Source organism: Aegilops tauschii, chromosome 2 (assembly GCF_002575655.3).
Source record: "Aegilops tauschii subsp. strangulata cultivar AL8/78 chromosome 2, Aet v6.0, whole genome shotgun sequence".
Lineage (NCBI taxonomy): Eukaryota > Viridiplantae > Streptophyta > Magnoliopsida > Poales > Poaceae > Aegilops > Aegilops tauschii.
This window is the reverse complement of record NC_053036.3, coordinates 118,520,544-118,535,310: the sequence shown is the minus strand read 5'-3', so window position 1 is coordinate 118,535,310 and position 14,767 is coordinate 118,520,544. Positions and strand designations below refer to the sequence as shown.

Genomic DNA, 14,767 nt, shown 5'->3' with positions numbered 1-14,767 from the left:
CTCGACGCGCCGAGCGTGTCGGAGAAGAACCTTGCCGCCGTGCGCCTGATGACGGCGGAGGGTGACGAGAAGAGGAAGACTGTGCTCCGGGTCGGCTCCGCCGAGCCTGAGGCCTTGGGCAGCACCTTCTACCCCTTCTTCATGAGCAGCATCGTTGCCGGATTGGTTCCTCCTTTCTCCGACTTCTTCTACTCCGTCCTTAGCCACTACAAGATCCACGCCCTCCATCTTCATCCCAACTCTGTCCTTCTCCTGTCGATCTTCGCCTTCTACTGCGAGGCGTACGTCGGAGTGATGCCATCCGTGGCACTGCTGCGCCACTTCTTCTTCCTTCGGCTTAAGGAGGGCCCCTGCTCAGGGTGCGTTGGCTTCATTGCGGCCAACAAGACCAATGCCATCTTGAAGGCCGGGAAGAAGGCCGAGGGCTTCAGGAGCAAGTGGGTCCTGATGGACGCCAAGTGCTCCTACCCCCGCTGGTGCTGCCGACAGAGATGCCTGTGTCCCAAGAGGGATGGCTTCGCGCGAAGCTTACCGACCCTCGGGCGACGCAGGTGCTGGAGAGGATGACTGTCGACCTGAAGCCCGGCGACTCGAGGGCGGCGAAGCTGACGGGGGCCATGATCGCCAAAGAATTCATGGCGCAGCGCGTGGCTCCCCTCCAAGCGCGCCTGCGCCCACTGTGGAAGCTTGGAGACGAAGGGGACGACCTCTGCCTGTGCCCGGAGCCCCTTTCTGATGAGGAATTGCGCTCGAATCTTTGCTCCTTGGTTGGGGAAGACCAAGGGTACCCGCCTGATTGCTTTGTTCCCTTGTTCCGCCACCCAGACGGGGCAGAGGTTGCTGCCGCCATGCCCGTCTTTGACGGGCGCGGGCTTGTGCCACCTGCGCCCTCGAGCGCTCCGGTGACGACGGCCCCGGTGGACGTGTCCTCCGACGAGTCTCACGAGGGGGAGGAGGAGGAAGAGGAGGAGGAGGGGCGTGACTCGAAAGCTACTCGCGAGGGAGAGGGGGAGACCTCTCCTATGCGCAAAGCCGACATCCTCCGCACCCTGCCTGATGACGATGACGAGGCCGATGTCCCCCTAGAAAGGAGAGAGCTGCATGCGGCCGGTGGCTCCTCAAGGTCCAAGGCAGTCCTCGGAGGAGGTCACCGGTCGAGATTCCAACGAGAGGAAGGTCGATGCTGGTCTCCCGAGACGACGCCCTTATTCTAACGCTACCTAGAGCTGCTTCCAACCTGCCTGCTGCCCCCTCTTCTGCGCCTAGAGCCCTTGCGCCCGTGCCTCAGGCTGGGAGGCTCTCAGGCTTCAAGCTCAGGAAGCAGAGGGACTACGCCACGGTGGACCAGTAAGTATTCTTGTCTTTCCTTGTTCCTGCTTCTGCTGCTGATTCTTGACGCTCTCCGTTGCTTGACTAGGCCGATACCCGCAACGAAGAGGAGGAAGGAGGAAGCGGTGGTACTGCTCGGGACCCCATCGCCTACGGCGGCTGCTCCTCCCTCCGTGGGGAAGGGCAGTGATGACGCTCGCGTTTCTCCGGCCCGATCGTCCTCGCGAGGCTTGGGGGAACGTCCTCAAGAGGAGGCTGCCCCTGCCGCCCACCGGTTCCGGAGGTGCTAACGCCCAGCTCGGTTGCTGGGGTCCTCAAGGATCAGGAGCCCCCAGCCTCCCAGGCCATGACGATGACGCTGCCTCCTCCTCCTCCTGCTGCACTGCTGACATCGGATCCTCCTGCCTCCCCCGATGTCCTGGAGCGCGCTCTTTCTGCGATGACCTTGCTGCGAGAAGATCTTCAGGGCGCCGACCCCCACCTGGTAGCCGGGCGCCTGGAGCTGGTCTCTGGCTGGCTTCACTCGGACGTGTCCGTTTGGGCGGCGCTGAGCCAGGCGGCAGCAACCTTCGAGAAGGACAAGCAGGCCGCCGCCCAGGCTGCGGCCACTCGCTAGGTGGCGCTGAAAGATGCCGGGGCCGCCCAGGACCGCTGCCAATCACTGGAGGCCGAGATGGAGACAATGCGCAACGAGCGTGCAGCCGAAGCGCGAGGCCGCAAGGCGGAGGAGGAGAAGATGAAGGTCCGAGAGGACGCCTTTAGGGGTCGCGATACCGAGCTGGAGCAGTTGGGGAAGGCGCAGGCCGTGGAGCGCAGCCGGCTGGAGAAGCTGAAGCGGAAGATGGAAGCGGAGAAAGCCGAGCTTGATGCCAAGGCGAAGGTCCTGGCCGAAGACCGCGCGGCCTTCAAGTCCCTCGAGGAGAGGTCTCGTGCGGCGCTGTGGTCACTCTACGAGAAGGGCTTGGAGGAGCCGCTGGCTACCGACGACGAGGGCCCCACCCAGCTGCTTCCTTATGTGGTCGAGGCGCTTGAGGAAGTGGTGAGGGGTATCGGCCCCTTGGCAAAGGTAGAAGCCCGCATTCTTTCCTCAGCTGCGTTGACGCGCATCTTCAGCCACCTCCATCTTCGCGATCCTGCCGCCCACCTTGACGAGCTGCTGGAGCCTGTGGATGCCGAGCACTGCGCAGCTGCTGCCGAAGCCGTGAAGGGTCAGGTGGAGGCCCTGCTGAAGAGGTTCCGTGCCTTCGGTCACGCGCCCTCGACTGGCGGTGCTGATGCTCCTGCAACTCCTGCGGGTGGCGCAGGTGAGGGCAACGCCGCTATGGAAGAAGCATCCCTTGCGGGCGACAGCGGCGTCCGGGGATGACGAGATAACTTGCTGGCGGCTCCTTTCCTGTTTAGCTCCTGCAATATGCACCATGCCTCGTGGAGGCGTTTAAACTTGCGTTTGGTATCGGAAGAACAATATGTCTTGTAATATTTGCTTGAGATTTTGCGATTTCCTTCCCATTTGCTTTACGTTCTACGTCGGCAGGGCCCGACCCCGCGCATACCTCAGCCGCCGTTGGGTCGTCCGGATCACCAGGACAAGACCAAGGGGTGAGGGGCTACGTGGCTAGTTAGGCTCCTGAGTCGCGATGCTCAGGAGTCCCCCTTGACGCGCAAACAACTTACAGAAAGGAGACACATGAATAGGTCTAGTGTTCTACGTCGGCAGGGCCCGACACCACGCATACGTCAGCCGCCGTTGGGTTGTCCGGATCACCAGGACGAGACCAAGGGGTGAGGGGCTACGTGGCCAGTTAGGCTCCTGAGTCGCGATGCTCAGGAGTCCCCCTTGACGCTCAAACGACCTTCATACCTTTTCCCTCGCTGAGGCTCCGCTCGGGAGGGCGCGCGACGACCAGGCCCGAGGGACCTGGTAGGGTGGCGTACGCTTGGGCGTGACCCGAGTGTAGCCCCCGTGCCCAGCCCCCTCGCGCGACTCTCCTGAGGGGAGGTGTTGCGATGAGGCCAGACACTGAGCTTGATATGGCCATGGGGCCGCCCTCAGTTGTTTATCACCAGCGCGGAGCATAGCACTTCCGCACTTGCACGGGCATAACCGCTCCTCGGCCGTGTCGACTACCAGCGCGGAGCATGGTGCTTCCACTGGTGCGTGGGTGAGGGCTCCCTCTGAGTGGAGCCCTCGGGGCGTGTACAGCCCCGCCCTGACACGTGGCTTGCACGGCAGGGCTAGACGAGGTGTGCCTGGGCACTCGTGAGCTAGCGCGGGACTCACGAGGCCCTACCTCAAGGCGAGTTGCGCCTGGTCTTGGTTCTTGTTGACTGCAGTGGTCCTGCGAGATGGTTAGGCAACCTGCGCCGAATGAATCTCCTGAGGTTATCGCATGAGAAGGCCAAGCACCAACGACCCCAGGAGGTGACGTGAACGGGACCGGCCGCCAGACAGAGCTCAGCCATTGGATTTATCAACGCTGCAGGGACGGACCCGAGCACAGACGCTGTGCCTAGCCTTCTTATGCGAAGGATCCTGAAGAACGACGATCGGCGCGCGGCTCCTGTGGTGGGTGATAATCAAGCAAGTAATAACCATAGATAGCTTATGCATGGAAAGCGAACTAGCTTAGGTAAATGCAAGAACGATACATGCCACTGGGTCAGACCCGAGCGGCCTGGGGATGATGCAGCCCGAGGGGCGCCCCCAGCAGAGTAAGCTAAAGACGTAAAAGGATACATGCCGCAGGGACAGACCCACGCGGCCTGGGAATGATGCAGCCCAGGGGGCGCTCCCAGCTAAATAAACTTGGAAAATGTCACCTGGTTCCGTTGTCGAAGGGATGTTGGGGTAGCTGAAGATGTGCAGCGAAGGGGTTGCTCCTCATGAGCCACTGGGGCCCTAGCCTCGAGAGGCTCTGGGGGTCCAGGCCGTTCCTTGAGGACTGTCTCCATCTCCGCCAGGATCACGTGATGCCTGGCCTCCTGGGTCGCCAGGATGCTCCGCAGGTTGCGCTGGAAGGTGGCCGCCATGCTCGGTAGGCCGAATGGCATGCGAACATAGTTGTGAGGTGGGCCCTCGCAATGTCCCATGCGCGAAGGCCAGAAGCGCTCCTGAGATGCGGCCCTGTTGAGCCCTGGGATGTCGACGCAGACGCGCAGCCCGCCATCCTTGCCTAGATGGGGAGCTGCGCCAGGTGGGCGGCGGTCGCCGCGCATGGCTCTTGCATCCTGCAACTCCTAAGTGGTCTTGGCGATGAACTCCTGAGCTCCGGGCGCCCCTTGCCCAGTGTCTTCCTGAGGGAAACGTGCCGCGAAGCACGCCTCCACGTGGTGCCCGAGCGCCTCCCTCGTGATGTTGGCTAGGTCTGAGGCCCTCCAGAAGAGAGCCCCCGAGCCCTGCCCGAGGAGGGCACCCGGCGCGCCTTCCTATGTGAGGGAGGGAGGCGCCCCAGGCGCGGGCGCTGATCCTGATGTGACACTGCTAGAGGCGCCGCTCCCCTGAGGCCCTGTACGGAGTAATTGCTTCTTCTTCTTGGGGGTGGCCTCAGGAGGGTACCCGCCCTTGCTGTCAGGGTCTTCGATTGATGCAGCTTGAAATGCGCGCTCGAGGGAGCACACCGCATCTCTTTCTTCACAGGGGACTGTGATGATCCCGCCAGTTCCTGGCATCTTGAGGACGCTGTAGCCATGTGGGTCACTGCCATGAACTTGGCCGGGGCCGGATACCCGAGGATGGCATTATACGGCAGACGAATGTGAGCAACGTCGAAGTCGATGAGCTCGGTGCGGCAGTTGTCGCGCTGTCCGAAGGTGACAGGGAGGCGGACCTGCCCTATCGGGGTGGTGGAGCCGTCAGTCACTCCTAAGAAGGGCTTGGTGGGCTGAAGCTGGTCGTATGGCACTTGGAGGCTGTCGAATGTCTCGACGGACAGGACGTTAAGCCCTGCGGCGCCGTCGATGAGGGTCTTGGTGACTTGTACGTTGTTGATGACGGGTGAGCAGAGCATCGGGAGGGTGCCCGCGGTGGCCACGCACTTGAGCTGGTCCGCCGAGCTGAAAGTGATGGCGCACTTGGACCACCTGAGCGGGCGCGTGGCCTCAAGCCTGGGAAGGGCTGCGTTCACCTCGCGAGCAAACTGCTTGAAGATTTTGCTGAGATGCTGGGGCCTGAGCTCTGCCCAAGATGCAGGTGATAGCACGCGGTTCCTGGAAGCCCCCAGCCCCCTCGTCCTGATGGTGGTCATCCTTCCTTCTTGGTGGTGGTGGTAGCGGAGGAAGACCAACGTTGCCCTGAGGGCGGTCCTCGCGCGGCTGATCCCTCCAGGCGCCCTCACGAGGCTGGTCTTGCCAGCAGTCCTCATGAGGCCGGTGGCGCCACTCCTGGCGGGGGCTGCGATCGTCCCAATGTCCACCGCCTCGTCCTCCTCCTCGGCCGTAGCCCCGGTCACTGCGCTCGGGGCATCGACCGAAGCGTCCATCTCAAATGGCCGTGAGCTCTTGACAGTCATTGGTGTTGTGGCTGTGTACATTGTGGAAGGCGCAGAACGGTCGGCTGCTCTTGGACGACTCGGGATGGTCCCGGCCGCGCTTCGTATCCGGCTCCGCCGCGAGCATGGCCGCTCCCTTGCGCTTCACGTCCTTGGCCTTGGCTTTCTTCTCCTCCGGGTCGGTAGCTGGGAGCTCAAGGAGGGAAAGGCGCCCCTCCTCAGCTCTTGCGCACTTGGTCGCCATGTTGAACAGCTCCAGGGCTGTGCATAACTCCTCATGGATGGCGAGCTCCTCCTTCATCTTGACGTCGCGGACGCCATTAGAAAACGCGGAGATGATGGCCTCATCCGTCACCTTGGGGATCCTGAGACGAACGTTGTTGAAGCGCTGGATGTACTTCTACAGGGTCTCTCCTGGCTACTCCTTGATGCGGCGCAGGTCACCTGCGGCCGGAGGGCGGTCGCGAGTGCCCTGGAAGTTGGCGACGAAGCGGTCGCGCATCTCATCCCAGGAGGAGATCGAGCCCGGTGGTAGGTTCAGGGTCCACGAGCGGGCACCATCCTTGCGAGCCATGGGGAACCAGTTCGCCATGACTTTCTCGTCGTCGTTGGCCGCCTCGATGCTCAGCTCGTAGAGCTGCAAGAACTCCGCAGGTTCGGGGGTGCCGTCGTAGCGAGGAGGCAGGTCTGGCTTGAACTTGCCCGGCCAGACGACGCTACGTAGCTCTGGGGTGAAGGCGCGGCAGCCTGCTATGGCCACCGAGGCCCTTTGCTGATGCGGAGCCTGCCCCTGATGTCCGCGCACCGCCACCGCAGGCGGCACGCGGTCTTGTCGCGGTGGCGCTAGGAGCGCGGGATCTTGCGGCCGGGGAACTTCTTGGCAGCTTCCTTCTGCTCGCGCGGGCGCCCGACGCGGTGGGTCACGCCGGGGGGCCACGCGCCTTGGCGCCAGAGCACCGTCTTGGTGCAGAGGTGGTGGACGTGCTCCGTGAGCTACGTCGCCCGCAGCTGGCGGAGGGCGAGGCAGCGGGAGGGAGGGTGCGGGGGAGCCCCCAGCGGCGCTGACAAGCTCGGCGATGTGGTCCAACCAGTCCTCGTAGAGGCCGTCGACCGGGCGGTAGCGCAGGAGCTCGCGTGCCATGAGCAGCGCGACCTGCGCATCCGCGGGAGCGCGATGAGCATGAGACAATGAGCCGGCCGGGGTCAGCGATGGAGTGGCGGTACAGCCATCCCGCCGCACCGAGGGGTGCAGCGAGGATGCTTGTTGCTCGTTTCTCGCTGGACCGGTGGTGGCGTTGGCGGCGGGTGACGGGGAACGACGGGGAGGCCTACCGACAGGGGCTGTCTGAGCGACACGGGCGGCGAGGGCGGCCTGGCGCTCAGCGCAGGCTCGACGCGCGTCCGCCATGGATGCGATGGAGCGATGGGACGCGGATCGACGGAAGGAAAGCTTCGGCACACCCCTACCTGGCGCGCTAAATGTCGGATTTTGGGTTCCGGCAAAACCCTTGAGGTTCGAACACTGGGGTGCGCATGAAGATCTCTCCCCCTCTAGCTCACGCCCTCACCGCAATCTCAAAGCTTCAGCGCGTCGAACTCGAAGAACAAAGGGACACAAGATTTATACTGGTTCGGGTGACCTATGTGGTGTAATACCCTACTCCAGTGTGGTGTGGTGGATTGCCTCTTGGGCTAAGGATGAACAGTTACAAGGGAAGAACAGCCTCCTGAGGAGAGGTGCTCTTGTGCTTGGTGAGTTTGCGTAGTAGAGAATGGTCCGGATCCCCCCGCTACGGTGGTGGCTAGTCCTATTTATAGAGGCCCTGGTTCCCTTCCCAAATATTAGGCGGGAAGGGATCCCACAACGGTCAGTTTGAAGGGGGACAACTAGTACAAGCTATCCTGACAAAATGTGGTCTTCGACTACCAAAGGCTCTAGTGGTGACACCGTCTTTGCTCCACGGTGACCTCCGTCCTGCCGTCCTGCTGGTCTTGGTCTCGTTGCACTGATATGGAAATGTTTGCCTGATGCCTCGGGACTCCTCACCTGCGCTTGCCTCTTTAGCACCAAAGAGGAAATGAGGACACTGTGTGCGCTGGCGCCCGCCTGACCCCGGTCATCATGGCTTGCGTCACAGGAACCTCGCGAGGTGCCCCTTGCCTTGATCTCTTCGCCCCTCGCGAGCCAGCCTAGGGAGGCCGCCCCCGAGGAGGTCTTGCTTCGTCCGCCTCGCGAGGCTTGGCCCCTCGTGAGGGTCTTGAGTGTTTGCTGGTGAAGATGGGCCATATAGGGCCGCTAGTGGAGCCACGCCGTGGGACGCAGGCAGGCAAGTTGGGGACCCCCGTTCCCAGGACGCCAACACATGGTGCCATGCTTCCTTGGCCACGGTGAAGGGTCAGAGATGTGCAATATCCTCGGATGGAATTGCATCTTGGATGATGAAGAGAGCATTCTCGTTGAATTGATGATCCACGACTTCTCTAGGGGTGAAGTTGCTTGGGTCATGCAGATAGAAACCTTGCTCAATGATTCTCCAAAGATTAGTATTAACATGATTTAAATGACGTTTAAAGCAATAGACCCAAGCGTCAAAATCCTCATTTTTCACAATCTTAGGAGGAGAACCGGCATGATTTAAATGAGTGGAGGGAATCGGTCCTCCATAAGTAAGAGGAGGTTCCACATGGGCAAAGATGCCACTACCATTTCTACCACTAGATAAAGGAACTTTGTCACTAGTAGCTTCCCCCTTCTCGGAGTTAGCATCCGTCACCTTGTTAGTGGGATCGACCACTTCCAACGATGCGGTGGATAATTTAAGACCATCAAGAACGTTCTTAAGCATGCCTTTGACCTCGGTTGTCATGGAGGTTTTCAATGTGTCCAAAGCCACATTGAACTCCTCACGTGAGAACGAGGTTTCCCCATCGGCCGTAGACGAGGACGGAATCACACCGGGGTGCTCCTCCTCACCGTCTACGGTGTCAACCATACTCTTCGGACGGTAAGTCCTTAAGAAAGAGATGAGGCTCTGATACCAATTGAAAGGATCAATATAGTTGACTAGAGGGGGGTGTTGGTGTCAAAACTGGCGGATCTCAGGTAGGGGGTCCCAAACTGTGCGTCTAAGGTCGATGGCAACAGGAGATGGGGGACACAGTGTTTACCCAGGTTCGGGCCCTCTCTATGGAGGTAATACCCTACTTCCTGCTTGATTGATCTTGATGAATATGAGTATTACAAGAGTTGATCCACCACGAGGTCGTAATGGCTAAAACCCTAGAAGTCTAGCCTGTATGCCTATGGTCATGAGTATATCTATCCGGACTAAGCCCTCCGGTTTATATAGACACCGGAGGGAACTAGGGTTGTACAAAGTCGGTTACAGGGAAAGGAATCTTCATATTTGGTCACCAAGCTTGCCTTCCACGCCAAGGAGAGTCCTATCCGGACACAGGTGAGAGTCTTCGGTCTTCATATCTTCACAGCCCATCAATCCGGCCCATGGCTAACAGGCCGGACGCCCGAGGACCCCTTAGTCCAGGACTCCCTGGGGGGGGGGGTGAATAGGCAACTAACAATTTTTAGCTTTTCTTTACCAATTTAAACGTTGCATCAAAGTAGGTTGTCTAGATATGTGACTGGGTGGGCAACCTATATGATGCAACAACAACGAGCACACAAGCAAGCAAGGAATACAACACAATAAGAGCTTGGACAAGTAAAGCTGAGAGATAACCAATAGCGGAGCCGGTGGAGACGAGGATGTGTTACCGAAGTTCCTTCCCTTTGAGGGGAAGTACGTCTCCGTTGGAGCGGTGTGGAGGCACAATGCTCCCCAAGAAGCCACTAGGGCCACCGTATTCTCCTCACGCCCTCACACAATGCGAGATGCCGTGATTCCACTATTGGTGCCTTTGAAGGCGGCGACCGAACCTTTACAAACAAGGTTGGGGCTATCTCCACAACTCAATTAGAGGCTCCCAACGATACCACAGAGCTTCACCACAATGGAATATGGCTCTGAGGTGACCTCAACCGTCTAGGGTACTCAAACAACCAAGAGTAACAAGATCCACAAGGGATTAGTGGGGGGAATCAAATTTCTCTTGGTGGAAGTGTAGATCCGAGCCTTCTCAACCAATCCCCAAAGAATCAACAAGTTTGATTGGCTAGGGAGAGATCGGGCGAAAATGAGCTTTGGGGCAACAATGGAGCTTGGGGAAAAAGAGGTAGCTCTTCTTCACGTCCCTGCGGCCTAGAAAAAGGCGAGTGGGAGAGGTGCTCCGTTCCCCATAGTCAGCTGGAGAAGCTGCAAACACAGGGATTTCTCCCTCTTGCGGATCTGGTCCCTGTTCGAGCAGGGTTGACCTCCTTCAATGGTAAGGCCCAGGCGGAGAATTTCGCCAATCTGTCTGAGGGGGAACGAGTCTGTTTCATCCCCTATCTGCTGAGAGGCGTCGGCTTTCCAATTCATCCGTTCCTCCGAGGGCTTCTGGAGTATTACGGCCTCCAACTGCACAACTTTACTCCTGCCTCCATTCTGCATATCGCGGGTTATGTCACTCTTTGTGAGCTGTTCCTGGGTTGTGAGGCCCACTTTGAATTGTGGAGGAAGCTATTCTGCCTTGTCCCGCGTAACCATGAGGGATCAATATTTGAAGTGGGCGGAGCCGAAATATGGCGCATCGCCGAGACCAGATACTTATCCGGCACACCAAAAAAGGCATCCGAAGAGTGGCCTTCCGAATGGTTCTATATTAAGGACGTCGCACTTCCAGACCCAGTTCGGAGGGGTCTTCCCGAGTTCACAAGCGTTCCTTTGAAGAAACGCCACAGCTGGCGCCCTCGGAGCCTTGAGGAGGAAGATAGTGCGGAAGTTCGTCAACCCATGAGCAAGATAAAGACGCTCGCTCAGTCCGGATTATCGATAGTCGAAGTAAAGGCGACTTCGATAGTATGGGGGGTTCAGCCACTCCAATACAGAGGGCTTCCCATGTGGAACTACAATGGGGAGGATGACGCCTCCCGCTGCGGCAAAAATGGTCCGGATACCCCCGCCGCTCTGGCCAAAATATTGGCCGAACTGTTCAAAGGGGAGGAAGAGGAATTCCTACGTATCAAGCGCAGAGATGGATTTTCCATGTATAGTCCTCCTAGCTGGGTAAGTCCCAACTCCTCTACTTACCCCACCCCCTGAGCTATTTTCAATGAATATTAATCCATCCATTTATAACAGCACTAGCGAAAGATTTCCGAGGGGCTTCACAGTCCCGGCCTGCAGCCCGAGGTCCACAATCGGGACCTTGACCCTGGATTCAAAGAGGATCCGGATATATTCGTGGTGCTCGAGGACGGGGTGTTTTACCAGGCAAGCTACGACGGCACAGAAGTGGCCATCATCGCCGATTACCCCGGTCTTCTCCCTGCTTCACACGTAAGTAGTCAGGAGACATCTCATCTGAAAGAGGTCTCTCATTCTGCCTCACCCACCGCACCATCCTGTGCTCAAAAGGGGAGGCGTTCGGCGCGCCATGCTGCCCTAGGGGTATATCCAAAGAGAGCGGCCCCTACGCCGGGCAAGCCTTCGAAGAGGAAGGCAAACAAAGATACGGCGAAACCTTCATCGAAGAGGTATGGATTCGCGAATATGTTCTTTAGCAGTCGCATCCAACTATGATTTTTATGTTCGCCCTGCATCAGGAAAATGGTTTGCCGGACTATGTCCGGGGATCCGGCCAGTCGTACTCCCAACACCCGGGATTCGGTCCCAGCCGAGGAGACGGGGGTCGATATGGGGGCGACGCCGAACTGTACTTCAGCTGAGGGCTCGGAAGATATGTCTGTTACCAACTCGAAAGTGGAGAGCGCCATGAATCATCGGCGCCTGAGGGCCATTTTATGAGATCCTCTCTTCTCAAAAGAGGCGTTCAGTGCCTTCTGCTCGGCTGATGCATACATCCGGGCTGCTCGAGATGGTCTTAACAGGGCCGCGGAGCAGCATTTAAAAGATGTACAGGTAAGTTTAATTTGTCCCAATATGCTAACCATATGCCAGTAGCCCCCGAGACTTGAAGTAGTTGGCCCAACTTATTTAAGGATCGTTGTACAACCAAGTTCTTACAGAGAAGAACATCCTACTAACCCAAGAGCTAGAAAAGTGTCGGACACAGCTAACTACTGCTACCGCCGAACTGGAAAAGTCCAAGAAGGCGTCTTCTGGTAATATTTCCCTCCATCGAGAAATAATAATTATATACCAGTTATGCTAACACTGTTGCTTATCTCATGACAGGATCGTCAGATCAACTGGAGCAGAAGCTTAAAATCGCACAGGCAGGAGAGAAAGTGGCCAAAAGACTACACGCCGCGGGCGAGCGAGTGCTGACCCGAGCCAGGGAGGAGAAAAACAAGCTCCAAGATTTGAACACCCAGCTAGGCGAAGAGCTGAAAGATGTGCGGGCCCAGCTGGCTGACTCTGTAAAAGAAAATAAAAGGCTGCGAGGCGGCATATTCAGTATGTGACCAAAATTTACCTTATAGTAATTCGGAGATGAAGGGATCTGACAGAGCTATGTTTGTAGGTATGCTAACGGGCCGTCCCGAAGAGGAGGTATCCGGATCGTCGAGCGATCTACTGCAAGGGCTGTCCCAAATGCACGAGCAAGCTCGGCAGGCAATGCAGAGTGTTGCCAAGGCCTTATGGCCATCCGCCTCCTCTCCAGGAAGTATGGAGGAGCTTGTGGAGCTATTCAAGGGAGCACGGCGTCGTATCCGATTATGGAAAATATCGGCCTGCCGGGAGGGTGCGCGAGAGGCCTGGGCCATGGTGAAAACACGGTATACCAAGCTTGATCCGAATCGCATGGCCTGAGTCAGACCTCTAGGGTCAGATGGGAAATAAGTTCCTGTAAATTTGGTGTATGACCAAGTAGAAGAAGCCGCCCGGTATTCCCAGCAGGATTGTAAGTTAGACAACCTGCTAAGCGGTATAGAAGAGGAAATTTATGAGTCCAAGTGACTATGTACTTTCCTTGATATATGTAACTCTAGCTGAATTGTAAATCGATTGTCATGGTAGACCTTTTCGCTTCAACCTCTGGACCCGAAGGTGCGGAGTGTTTCCGAATACCATAGAGGCCGAACGGACCGGGGTATGAGTGGAAACCAGGTGTAGGGGTCATAGTTGCTTGAACAGACAAGTTGTATCCGGCTAGTTATGTTATATTACATTTATAATTGTAAGAAACATCTTCCAGAGAGAATAGTTCCGTTAAGGGTTCCTTTCCCTGGGTGTCCATGAGTTAATGTGCATGTCCGAACTGTGGTTGAAAAAATCACAGTGTATGTAACTTCTGGGGGTTCGCAATGGAGTGAATGCAAGAAACATCTTTAATTCACCGACCGAATATTCCCTTAAGAATGCTAGCTTTCGGCTTCACCCAGTCTGAGGTACACATCCGGATGACCAGGCAGTAACAATCGCAGAGGTGCTCCCTTTTTGCCCTAGCCGAACTAACGGGAACATAGGGCATAAGCACAAGAGCCAGGCAACCTAGCTTGGCCAAAACTTAAGTCATATCGATGCATATAATGGCGAAGAAAATGTACATATGGAAAAAACGCATATGTGATGAGCTTGATGCTCGAGAAATAACAATAACAAGCTTCTGTCCAAGAAGCCCCCAGGTATAATGGACGTACATAGTAGAAGATGTATGCGTCAGGGGTGCACGGTCTAGCCGCACAAAAGCTAAGGCTAAAGAGAAAAAACAAAAAGAGAGAAAAAATGATGGAAACAACAAGGGGAAGGAGACGAACAAAGAGTTCGGTGCTAGGCATAGAATCTTCGGAGTCTGGCCGCGTTCCAAGGGTTCGGCTCTAGGTGATTGTCTGACGCATCATGCAGGCGGTACGCTCCTCCGGTGAGAACTTCATCAATGCTGAAGGGACCCTCCCACTTGGGCTTGAGTTTGTCCTTTTTCTTCTCCGGCAGGCGTAGAACGAGTTCGCCAACATTGTAAGTCTTGGCCCGCACTTCTCTGCTTTGGCACCTGCGAGCCTGCTGTTGATAGAATGAGGAACGGGCCTTTGCGACGTCGCGCTCCTCCTCCAGGGCGTCTAAGCTATCCTGCCGATCAAGCTCGGCCTCTCTCTCTTCGTACATGCTCACTCGAGGTGAGTCATGAATAATGTCGCAGGGTAATACTGCCTCTACGCCATACACCATGAATAAGGGTGTGTATCCGGTGGTCCGATTGGGCGTGGTCCGCAGCCCCCAGAGTACGGAGTCGAGCTCCTCAACCCAGTGCTTGTTTGATTCTTTCAAAGAACGCACTAGTCTAGGCTTGATGCCGCCCATAATAAGACCATTGGCTCGTTCGACTTGACCATTTGTTTGCGGGTGTTAGACAGAGGCGTAATCGAGCTTAATACCCAGATTAGCGCATCAGGTTTTCACCTCGTTGGCTGTGAAATTGGAGCCGCTATCGGTGATGATGCTGTGTGGAACACCATAACGGTGTACAACGCCGGATATCAATTCAATCACCGGCCCGGACTCGGCCATTTTAACTGGTTTGGCCTCTATCCACTTAGTGAATTTATCCACCATGACCAGCAGAAATTTTTTCTTACGGCTTCCTCCTTTAAGGGGTCCAACCATATCCAGTCCCCAGACCGCAAAAGGCCAAGTGATGGGGATTGTTTGTAGGGCAGTGGGGGGCATATGGCTTTGGTTGGCAAAGAGTTGGCATCCGACGCAACGTTGGACAAGGTCCTGTGCATCTGCTTGGGCCGTCGGCCAATAAAACCCTGTACGGAAGGCCTTGCTAACAAGGGCCCGAGCTGCGGCATGGTGCCCACCGAGACCGGCATGAATTTCAGCCAGGAGCAGCCGCCCCTCTTCTTCGGAGATACATCTTTGAAGGACTCCGGTAGCGCTTTTCTT

At 57.1% G+C, this 14,767-nt stretch overlaps 1 pseudogene; it reads left to right on the top strand.

The window, feature by feature from the left end:
• Window positions 1–2,002: 2,002 nt before the first annotated feature.
• The window catches only part of LOC141040806 (uncharacterized), a 52,272-nt pseudogene continuing 39,507 nt past the window's right edge, over window positions 2,003–14,767 (top strand).